This window comes from Erythrolamprus reginae, chromosome 10, assembly GCF_031021105.1.
Source record: "Erythrolamprus reginae isolate rEryReg1 chromosome 10, rEryReg1.hap1, whole genome shotgun sequence".
NCBI classification, from domain to species: domain Eukaryota; kingdom Metazoa; phylum Chordata; class Lepidosauria; order Squamata; family Dipsadidae; genus Erythrolamprus; species Erythrolamprus reginae.
Genome location: NC_091959.1, coordinates 25,731,179 through 25,742,890, shown reverse-complemented (window position 1 = coordinate 25,742,890; position 11,712 = coordinate 25,731,179).

Below are 11,712 nucleotides of genomic sequence, written 5' to 3'. Positions count from 1 at the left end.
TATATACCACTTTATAGTGCTTTTACAGCCCTCTGTAAGCAGTTTATAGAATCAGCATATTGCCCCCAACAATCTGTCCTCATTTTACCCACCTTGGAAGGATGGAAAGCTGAGACAACCTTGAGCTGGTGGTGAGATTTGAAATGCTGAATTACAGCTTGCAGTTAGCTGAAGAAGCCTGCAGTGCTGCACTCTAACCAAGGGGTGGGCTGCTGCCCAGATGGGGGGAGAATGCAGTAGGGTAGCAAAAATGGAGCTCCACCCCAGAGCACCCAATTTGCACTGAAAGATGTTGAAATAAAATGCAGGGCATCCTGCATAAGCCATGCCCACAGTGTGGTAGTAAAAATTTTGGTAGCCCTGACTCTAACCACTATGTGATAGTGTTAGCGACACAATGAACATTAATTTGGGCAAAATCCAGGAGACAGTGGAGGACCAGGGAGGGGAGCTGGCATGCTATGGTCCATAGGATCACAACAGTTCAGACATGACCTAACGACCAAACCACACATTATTTTATTCCTGATAGTAGAATTTACTTTGCAGGCATGTGTTGGAGCCCTGTTATGGATACTATGTCTAAGAGTGGGAGTAACAAAGAAGAGTGCAATGGGTGGGAGGACACAGCCAAAATGGTGATTGCTTCAGATTCTAAAGAAGGCAAGTGGAAAATATAATATAGGTTCTACTGCTGGACTAGGGTCCAAGGTTGCTTCCATCTCATTCATTCTAATTTTTAAATTACAGGGAAGAGATGGCTGTTTGTATCTCACCTTCATTTTGTTGTCCTATGACCCTAAGAAAGATCTGCTTGATTGCAGAAAAGAAATAGGTAGGTAGGTAGGTAGGTAGGTAGGTGGGTGGGTGGATGGACGGACGGAGAGAGAGAGAGATTTTGTCAAACATGTACAAGATACAGATATAGTATAAACACAGCTATGGACATAATAAATGGGAATGGGGGAAAAATGGAGTCAGTAAGACAGGGACAGTAGGCATGTTGGTGTGCTTAGGCATGCCTCTTACAGAACTCTTAGGAATGGGGTGAGGTCAACAGTGGATTGTCTAAGGCCCTGTTTCCTCCCATGAGAATCCTAGAGAGGACTCCACAGAGGTTTCTCCCCCACCTTTTCCAGCCCTGTTTCCTCCCAGGAGATTCCTAGAGAGGCCCCACGGAGGCTTCTCCCCGCCTTTTCCGGTTACAGTTTCGGAGGCTCTGGTTTGTAAGTGGAAAATGGTTCTTGAGAAGAGGCAAAAAAAATCTTGAACACCCGGTTCTTATCTAGAGAAGTTCATAAGTAGAGGCATTTGTATGTAGAGGTACCACTGTAGTATGTTTCTTCCTCTCTCTGTTTCAAAGGCCTCCTCCACTCACCCCAAACTGCAAAGTTAAGTTTGCCCAGGTAGGAAGAGAGCAACTCATTTCTGTTCCCACAAATAAATAAATAACTCATTAAGGTGAAAGCCCAGCCAGCCGGGTGATAAAAACTTTTGATATGGAGAAGGCGCCCTCCCATTCCCCTCTCCCCTCTCCCTCTATCCCCAGCTATTTTGTTGTGTTGTGTTTTCCTAAAAGAGACATATGTCTTTACCATCAGTTCCGTTTCCTGTGTTTAACCCTTGATATATCTTGCCTGATTATGGCTAATAAAGCTTGACAGTCAGAGGGTTAATCCAGACTCCTGATTTCTTCTCAGGAAAACAACTTGTGCCCTGGAGAGTTTTCTGGCCCGCTGCAAGGCTATATCCCCCCAGGGTGCCATTGGAGCCAAGCGTTGCTCTGTTTCTATTGTCTGCCAAATGGGCACCAATTAAGTCAACTGTTCTCCAATTAGAATTCGAAGGAATTTATCTTGTTCGGAACTCCCGCAGCCCGAAGGGGGGCCATTTATTGGAGTCAGTTACACAGCCGAGCACGCCCCAGAGTGAGGGGTTGGGGGAGAAAGATGAAATAAACAAATAGAAAGGCCTCTCTTGCAACGTGATACTCCTGGGTTTTTCCAGCAATCCATTCACATGGCTTAATTTAAGGAAGTGTGATGGAGGCCTTGCCCGTCCCAAGGGAGCTTTTATTGGCAAATGGATTTGCACTGGATACCTGATTGACGGCAGCTTTAGGTATGTTCCTTTTAGTGAAACTTTGTCCCCACCCGTCACGCAAGACGCCACCATAGACAGTTCAAAGAATGGAAGTGAGAAGGATGGTCAAACGAAGGGGGAGATGATCTGATGAGAGCAACTTATGTGCTCTGGAAATAGGAATATGTGCATACACTTTCTGTGACATAGAAACACTTAAAACTTCCCAAGTGACTCAACTGAGCAAATTGATTTTTACACGGACTCAAGTATCAGCTTTCTGAATGTTGGTCTTTTGTCCAAAAAGTACTAATGATCTGAAAGAGGCTTCATAGATACAGTAAAATGAATTCCTTATTGAACTTTTCGACTCTTTGCTTCCTTCAGAGACTCTGGCCAAAGTCCTAACATATCCACTATGTGATTTGCACTTACAGACTACATGGGCCAGCTTTTAACCTAAAAAAATCAAAAGGGTTGAACACTAAAACATTTACAATGCCAGACTAGATACGCACAATCTGAGATCTTTAAAGTTCTGAGGTGGCCTCTAAACTTTACCACCAAAGTGTAATTCTTAATGGTTGAGCAGGAAGAGAAATATACATACACAACAAACCATTATTTTAATTGCATTAATTGAATAGAAATAGAAATGGAAACACAGCGATTTGCTCCTTGTTCTGGGCCTGACTTTGATAGTTCTTCTAGTTCTAATGGGTTTTTAGATGTCTTTTAAATATACAATGGTACCTCGAGATACGAGTTTAATTCGTTCCGGACCTGGGCTCTTAAGTCGAGCAGCTCTTATCTCGAATGACTTTTCCCCATAGGAATTAATGTAAATAATTTTAATTGGTTCCAGCCCTCAAAAAACTCACAAAGTTAGTCTAAATTATGCAGAAAGACATGTTTTTAATGAAGAAATGTACATGTACATATAAATGAATAATGAAGTTTCTTTCACTTAACTTGTAAACTTTCTTAAACTTTTAAATTTACATATGTTCAACTTCTCTGCCACCCAATCCTGTAGGACAGAGGTCCCCAACCCTTTTTGCACCAGGGACCGGCTTTAAGCGATCAAGAGAGGAATGGGTGAATGAATGGACGGAGGGTGGGAAGGAAGGAAGGAAAGAGGGAAGGGACAGGAACAGAGGAAGGAAGCAAGGAAACTTATGAAAGGGGAGAGTAAGAGAGGAATGAGTGAAGGGAGGGAGGGAGGGAAGAAGGTGGGAAGGAGAAAGAAAAGAAGAAATAGAGGAAGGGAAGGTAAAAGAGAGAAAGAAAAAGAGCAAGAAAGAAAGCTGCAAGCACCCCCCCCGAGCCCCCCAGGCCGGCTGCAACCTTTTAAAACATGCGCGCCGCTTCGCAGCTGTCTCCTGAAGCCGAACGCGGAAGTTAGCGTTTGGCTTCAGGAGACAGCTCCTTGGCGCTTGTATCTCGAATTTGGGCTTGTAAGTAGAACAAAAATATCTCTCCCCTCCCAGCTCTTATCTCGAGTTGCTCTTAAGTAGAGCAGCTCTTATGTCGGGGTTCCACTGTATTGGATTTGTCACATTGTTGTTATTGTTGTGAGCCACTCCGAGTCTTCGGAGAGGGGTGGCATACAAATCTAATAAATAATAATAATAATAATAATAATAATAATAATAATAATAATTATTATTATTATTATTATTATTATTATTATTATTATTATTATTATTATCTGAAGGTCAATTGCAGGATTTGGATATGGCCAGTCTAGAGAAAAGAAAGTTTAGAGGTGAGATGATAGCAGTATTCCAGTATTTTTACATATGAGAAACTGGTTAAAAAAATGCTGGAAACTGGCTCAAAACATTGTAAATCATGGTCAGGTGACTCCAGGGTGCTGCAATCGGTTGTAAATGTAACCCTCTTACCAAGCACCCAAAATGTAAAATTGTATGACTACAGGGAAGAAGGTGTGGCAGTTGTAACTTGAAGGTTAGTCCATAAGCAGCGGTGGTTTCTAACTTACCTCACTACTGGTTCGCTTCCTCCCCTACTGTGTGGGCGTGCCTCCTAGGCATGCACAGGTTCAGTGCTGGGGAAAAAAAGACAAGAAAACAAGATTGCAACTGCATGCACAGTGCCGGAAACTTGGCTTCTGCACATGCTCAGAAGAAAAAATAAATTAAAATAATTTTAAAAAGAAAAAAAGATGGTAGCACCCATGGACAGGCACCAACCAAACCGGTTCCTTGACATCGTCATACCATCATCAGAGGGTCGCTATTGGTTCGGGCAAACCGAACTGAACCAGGAGAAAACCACCCTTAGCCATAAGTATCTTTGAAAAGACTGTGACTTTGAATGCTTGTTAAGTTGCTGGTCATGAAGGATTGTCTGAGCGTTCAAACTTGCAAGATTCTGTTAATAGGCCCTTAGAATACAATAGGATTCATTCATCATGAGCCACAGTGGCTAGAGTGAGGTACTGCAGGCTACTTCTGCTGACTGCTGGTTGCCTGCAATTTGGCAATTCAAATCTCACCAGGCTCAAGGTTGATTTCAGTCTTCCATCCTTCTGAAGTGGGTAAAATGAGGACCTGGATTATTGGGGGCAAGAGGCTGACTTTGTATTTTTTAAAAAAATATTTTTATTAGAAAATTTTATTTACATATATAAACAAATATTGCAAAGACAACACAGACATACAAAATTAAAATTCACAATGAGAAGTGAGTGAGTGCGCGACAGGTCTGTATAATGATATTAACTATGTGCATTCTCTATGGCCTATCTTAAGTAACTTAATAACAATAAATGCTAATTAATACTATTATTAATAATAAAATTAACAAAAAGTAAACAGAAAAAATATAATACCGTATTTTCCGGCGTATAAGACGACTTTTTGACCCCTGAAAATCTTTCCCAAAGTGGGGGGTCGTCTTGTACGCCGGATACTGATTCCATAGCACCGTTCCCCGTAGGCTGCGCCCGCACAGACCAAAATACCGCCCCACGCGCCCTTTTCCATGGGCGCGCAGTCTCCATCCCCCTGCCAGCCCATGGGGGTCGGGGGCGGGTAGGCGCCGACAGTAGAAGGTGCTGCCCACGCCCGATCCGCTCCCTCGCCTCCTCTTCCGCCGAAAGAAATGCGCCAAGCCTCGCATTGCTCCACCCTGCTTCGTCCTGCCTGTAATCCTCCATTGTGTTTTCGGGGGGGGGGGGGGGGGAAGCGGCAGGAAAATCCTGTGCTGGCCAGGAAAGCCGGGTTTGCTTTTTGTGATAGCAGCGTGCCTTTTAAACACGCTGTTTCCTGGACCTCTTTCCTGGGGGCGGGGAGGGGAGTGGCCTCCTCCCCCACCCACCCAGGAAAATGTTGCAAGAAAGCAGTGTGTTTAAAAGGCGCACTGCTTTCACGGAAAGCAAACCCGGCTTTCCTGGCCAGCACAGGGCTTTCCCACCGCTTCCCCCCGAAAACACAACGAAGGTCTTCCGGTACCAGCTTGAGCCTCGCGTTGCTTCGCCTGTCATCCTGGACCTCCGTTGTGTTTTCGGGGGGAAGCGGTGGGAAAGCCCTGTGCTGGCCAGGAAAGCCGGGTTTGCTTTACGTGATAGCAGCGTGCCTTTTAAACACGCTGTTTCCTGGACCTCTTTCCTGGGGGGGGAGGGGAGTGGCCTCCTCCCCCACCCACCCAGGAAAATGTTGCAAGAAAGCAGCGTTTTTAAAAGGTGCACTGCTTTCACGGAAAGCAAACCCGGCTTTCCTGGCCAGCACAGGGCTTTCCCACCGCTTCCCCCCGAAAACACAACGGAGGTCCAGGATGACAGGCGAAGCGGGGTGGAGCAATGCGAGGCTCAAGCTGGTACCGGAAGACCTCCGTTGTGTTTTCTGCTGTGGGTGGGGGGCAGGAGGACTTTCATGGCTTTTCCGGGCAGCTGGCTTGAGCCTTGTGCATGTCAGCAAAGCCGGAGACGTGGAGAGAAAGGAAAGAGAGGGAGGGATAGAGGAGAGGAAAGAAGGAGGGAGGGAGGGAAGGGAGAGAAAAATGAACGAGAGGGAGAGAGAAAGGGAGGAAGAGAGGAAGGAATGAAGAGATAAATATAAAGGGAGAGAGGGAGGGGAAGGAAGGAAAAGAAAAAGAGAAAAAAGTGGAAGGAAGAGAGAAGGAAAGAAAGGGAGAGAGAAAGAGAGAAGACAGGAAAGAAGAGAGAGTGAGAGAGGGAAAGAAAGAAAGAGTGAGAGAGGAGAGAGGAAGGAAGAGAGAGAGAGTGAGAGAGAGGAAGAAAGCAAGAGAGAGAAAGGAGTGGAAGGAAGAGAGAGGGAGAGAGAAATGATAGAAAAAAGGGGGGAAGAGAAACGAGAAAATGATTGAGGCAGAGAATGACAGGAAAGAGAGAGAAACAGAGAGAAAAGTGACTCTTGATTTAAAGCATATGGTAAAAGCACTTAAATAATAACAGAGAAAAAAACCCCCAGCCCTCACCTGTTTTTATTAATAGTTATGTTTTTGGATTTGCTGGTTGTTTTAGTTTTAATAGTAATAGAGTTTGGTTTTGTTTTATTATTAATTTATTTTAATAAAAAAGTAGAGATTTTATTTATTTATTTATTTATTTGTTTGTTTGTTTGTTTGTTTATTTATTTATACTTCTATGCTGCCCAGTCCGCCGCTTCTTTCTTCTCCGCCTCGCCTCCGCTACTCCCGCTGCCACCTTTGCTCTCCCCGCCGGGGGTACTCTTATACGGCGAGTATATCTCAAATTCTATATTTTAACTGGAAAAGTTAGGGGGTCGTCTTATACACCCAGTCGTCTTATACGCCAGAAAATACGGTACTCTTAATTAATATGAATATCTTGATCTCCTAAAAACATTAAGGCTTACCACCATTAAGTATGTTATGACGGTTTGGCCTTTTTTCCCCCCAAGCCAACAATAAAATAAATCCCAACAATTATAAAATAAAGATTCCTCATTATTTCTTAATTCTAATGTTAATTTGACCATTTCAGCACAATGTGTAATTTTCTCCAAAATCTGCTCTTCCTGTGGAATTCCTTCATTCCACGAGGCTGACTCTGTAAACGGCTTAGAGAGGACTGCGAAGTGGTATATACATATAAGTGCTATTTCTACATCAGTTTTCTGCCTTGTTGACCTGGAAGGGCTGACATCAACTCACTTCAGCAGGTACACTTTTTGCTATACTTGCAATGGAGTCCTTCCCACAGGTCAAGTAGCCTATTGGGATGCTTTGGCTCACTGAATGTTTCAGTCTAGAAACGGATTCCTATCAAGTTGTTACTTGACAGCGCCAGGAACAAAGTGGATGAAGAAAATAAAGAGGCATCCACAGACATCCTGTTATGGGTCTCAATGACCATCCAACTGTGCTGACCTCTGAGGCCAGTCTAGGTTTCTAGATCCTTGCAATTTTGTATGCCGAGCCTACATTCGGTCTGTAATCCTGGCTTCTCTTGATTCAGGCTTACCATTAACAAGCGCAAAATAGTTCCCCAGGCAACAGCTTTAAGGAGTTTTACAAGATGAGATTTACTCCACCACAACTGACAACCCCACCAGAGAAGCTTATTAGAAATAAATAGAGCAAGACCTGGACTAACAGCTTCCACCTCCTCACAATTCTGTGTTCCCAGGACTTTTAGGAGGGTTATTTTTTTTTCCCCTTTTGGTCAAGAAGAAAAAATGGAGTTATAGTTTTCAGCTCAAAATAGTAGTAGCAGTCCACCCATTGTGTGATGTTATAAATAGTATCTGGCTTTGGACTGGAAAACTGTGCTGTAGTCTCCAACTAAGAATGAAATATCCCTCCTCTTTTGTAAGTAAGGAAGAGATCTGAGGAGAGGAGGGGAAGGCAGGGAGGGAAAGGGAGAGGGAGGAGGAGAGGAAAGAGGGAGGAGAGAAGAGAGGAGAGAAGAGAAGAGGACAAACTTTCTCATCGATCCTAGATGATAAAACAAGTTGAGTTGAAAAATGTGGAACATCTAGATGGGCCATGTTCAATCAATATAATTGTCCCTGTAGCAGCGGTGGATTCCAACTTACCTCGCTGGCAATTTGCTCCCTCCCATGCTGCATGGGCGCACCCATGTGGGCACATGCACACTTGGCACGTGTTTAACAAAAAATTAAAACAAAAAACAAAGCTGAAAAAAGTATAGTGACCACATGCACAGTGCCAGAACTCAGCTTTTGAGCATGCTCAGATACCATGGCGGCGCCCACATACCAGCATTGAGCGATCCAGGTTGGTGACATCATTGTGATATCACCAGCAGGTCAATACCAGTTGGGGCAGACCAGTCCAAGCCAGTCTGGACCAGGAGGAACTCACCTCTGCCTTGTAAGTTTTATATATTAGTGAAAAGCAAGTCAGAAGCTGTGTATTTGGTTGGTAAATCCACAGGAACTGAATTGAAACATGCCTGGGATAAACATAGATCCATCCTAAGATAAAACACATGAAAAAACCAGGAGATCTTTTTGCGCCATCAATCTGCTATGTTTCTATGTATTGTGCAGAAGAAATGAAAGCTTTAAAAAAAAAAATCAGAGTTGAGGTCTGAAAGGAATGTCCAAAACCTCCTGAAAATTGCATCTAAAAGATAAGGGTCAGTCTTTTAAAGACAGCAAAGTTCACATTCTGGACCGAGAGGACCACTGATTTGAAAGAGGAATCAAAGAAGCCACCTGTGTTAAAATTGAGTAGCCTTGCGTCAACAGAGGGGGAAGGATATGACACCACCCATCTCCTGTTTACAACACAGTTCTTTCAGCACTCTCAAGAAGGCTCCACACCTGTTTGCTCTCAAATGAGTCTGATGAAACAGATAGCAATAGTAACCGTAATACCTCTTAGATTTACATAGTAGCACCTCTGGTCATGAACACTTCTGGCCAAGGTAAAATCAGGTTCTGAGCAAAAAGTTAACTTTTTTTTTCCCCGCAGCCAATTTTCCCTTCCGTGACATTTTGCTTTGTAAACACCAAATTTCCAAAATTAGCTACAGGTCATGACCGAATTGGGTTGCGACCAAATTGTATATACTGTTCCATAGTGCCTTACAGCTGACTCTAAGCAGTTCACAGAATCAGCCTCTTACCCCCAACAATGTGGGTCTTTATTTTACCTACATCAGAAAGAGGGAAAGCTGAGTCAACCTTGAGCTGGTGAGATTCGAACTGCTGGCAGTGGGCTGAATTAGCCTGCAATACTGCATTATAACCACTGGAAAGGAAGAAAGGAAAGAAGGGAGGGAGGGAGGGAGGAAGGGAGGGAGGAAGGAAGGAAGGAAGGAAGGAAGGAAGGAAGGAAGGAAGGAAGGAAGGAAGGAAGGAAAGAATAGCAATAGCACTTAGACTTAAATACTGCTTCACAGTTCTTTAAAGCACTCTCTATGTGATTTACAGAGTCAGCATCTTACCCCCAACTAATTTTACTGATTTCGGAAGGATGGAAGGCTGAGTCAGCCTTGTTTGTTTGTTTGTTTGTTTGTTTGTTCGTTCATTCATTCATTTATTTTTATTTGACTCAACCTCTATGCCGTCCAATCCCAATGGGACTCAGGATGGCTTGAGAAGGTCAAGATCGAACTCCTGACTGTGGGCACAGTTAGCCTGCAAATACTGCATTCTAACCACTGTGCCACTGGGGGTCTTTTCAATAAATTCCCAAGTGGCCTCAACAACTCTCAAGACTGCTAACAACTGGATAACTGCAAGGAATATCAGTCCTTCCATTCTCTGCCTATTAGTAAGAACTGAAGGAACATCTTGGATAGGAAGTTGTACTAGGAAAGCCTAGTTCCTTTTCAAGACAGGAAAAAAGCACCTTTGGGACCTGGAGAGCTGAGTATATCTACAAACAAGGGGGATAGGATTAATCCAGGAGGGTTGCAGAGAGAGAGAGGGAGAGAGAGAGAGTCAAGGCTATCCTGACATGAAAAGAGCCCACAGAGTTGGTCTTCTCTGTGTCCCGTCAGCTGAACAGTGTTGATTGGTGCGACCATGGGGTAGGGCCTTCTCAGTGGCTACTCCGACTCTCTGGAACCAGTTACCTCCTTAGATCTGGGCTACCCCCACCCTACTGGCCTTCCGGAAAGCTGTAATGACCTGGCTTTTCCGGCAGGCTTGGGACTGTTTATCTGATGGCAAACGATTGGGATCTGGCCATTACTGACATGCATGTTTTAACTGTTTTAATTGTTGGTTTTAAATTGTTTTAGATTGTGTTTTAAGGGTTTTTTATCAGTGCAGGGCTGCAAAAAAAATGTACTACCACTCTGTGGGCATGGCTTATTTTGTGGGTGTGGCTTTCTGGCCGTGTGACCAGATGGGAGTGGCTTGACAAACATGCGACAGGGTGGTGGTGGCTTAAAGGTCATGTGACTGATTTAAAGGTGGCCAACTAGACATCACTCATGTCAAGGGTTTGGGTTTGGGATAGGGTGCCTGGCCTCTCCTCACCTGAAAGAGATACAATTTCCCTCTCTATTTACAATGACTGAACATCCAAAATATACTCTTTAATTCTATGTATAGAATCTGGATAGGTCAACCGTAGATAATTTAAGGGTAAAGTGTTGGGGGTTTGGGGATGACACTATGGAGTCCGGTAATGAGTTCCACGCTTCGACAACTCGATTGCTAAAGTCATATTTTTTACAGTCAAGTTTGGAGCGGTTAATATTAAGTTTGAACCTGTTGCGTGCTCTTGTGTTATTGCAGATGAATCTGAAGTAGTCGTTGACAGGCAGGATGTTGCAGCATATTATCTTGTGGGCAATACTTAGATCATGTTTAAGGCATCGTAGTTCTAGGCTTTCTAGACCCAGGATTGTAAGTCTAGTTTTGTAGGGTACACAAAAATATACTTTATCTGAATGTGTATGTATGTGTATGTACACCAAGTATATGTAAACTGTACATAAACAGTTTTAATGAACTGTATGTGTATGTACATGCACACATGCACGCACAGCTCTTCTAAAATTATACACATTCAACCTCATTTACTGTGATAGGAAAAACATACCCAGAGTCTGTTCTGTCGGGCTCTCTGGTAGACTCCTCCCAAAAATTCACAGGTACAAATTTAAGACACACACACGTTTGAAAATTCAAAACAATGTTCTTTATAAGGAAAATTCACTTAACCCTGCTGTTCTGTTCGAAAAAAGTTAGAAATCTTCAGTTCGGGTCACATACGACCCGGACCGAAAACTCTTCATTTGAAGTGCTTATGTTTGGTCAATTTGAAAACTTTTTTCACTTGGAAAGTAGTCTGAACATTTCTGCACACAATGATATGAAAATTGAAATGAAAAAAGTAAATCTTATTGGTTTATTTTGCGGATATAATGCACGCCCCCCCCGTTTTTGTGATTTTTTTTCAATTTATGGATAGTTTTGCTTGCAAAATCCATTCTATTTTTCTAAAGTTGGTGTGGGATTGGTAGCTTGAACATTTCTTAACATAATGATATGAAAATTGAACTGGAAAAATTGATGCATATTGGTTTATTTTGTTGATGAAATGCACGCCCCCCCCCGTTTTTTTGAAATAGTCTTCACTTTATGGATAGTTTTGCTAGCAAAATCCATTCTATTTTACTAAAGTTGGTGTGGG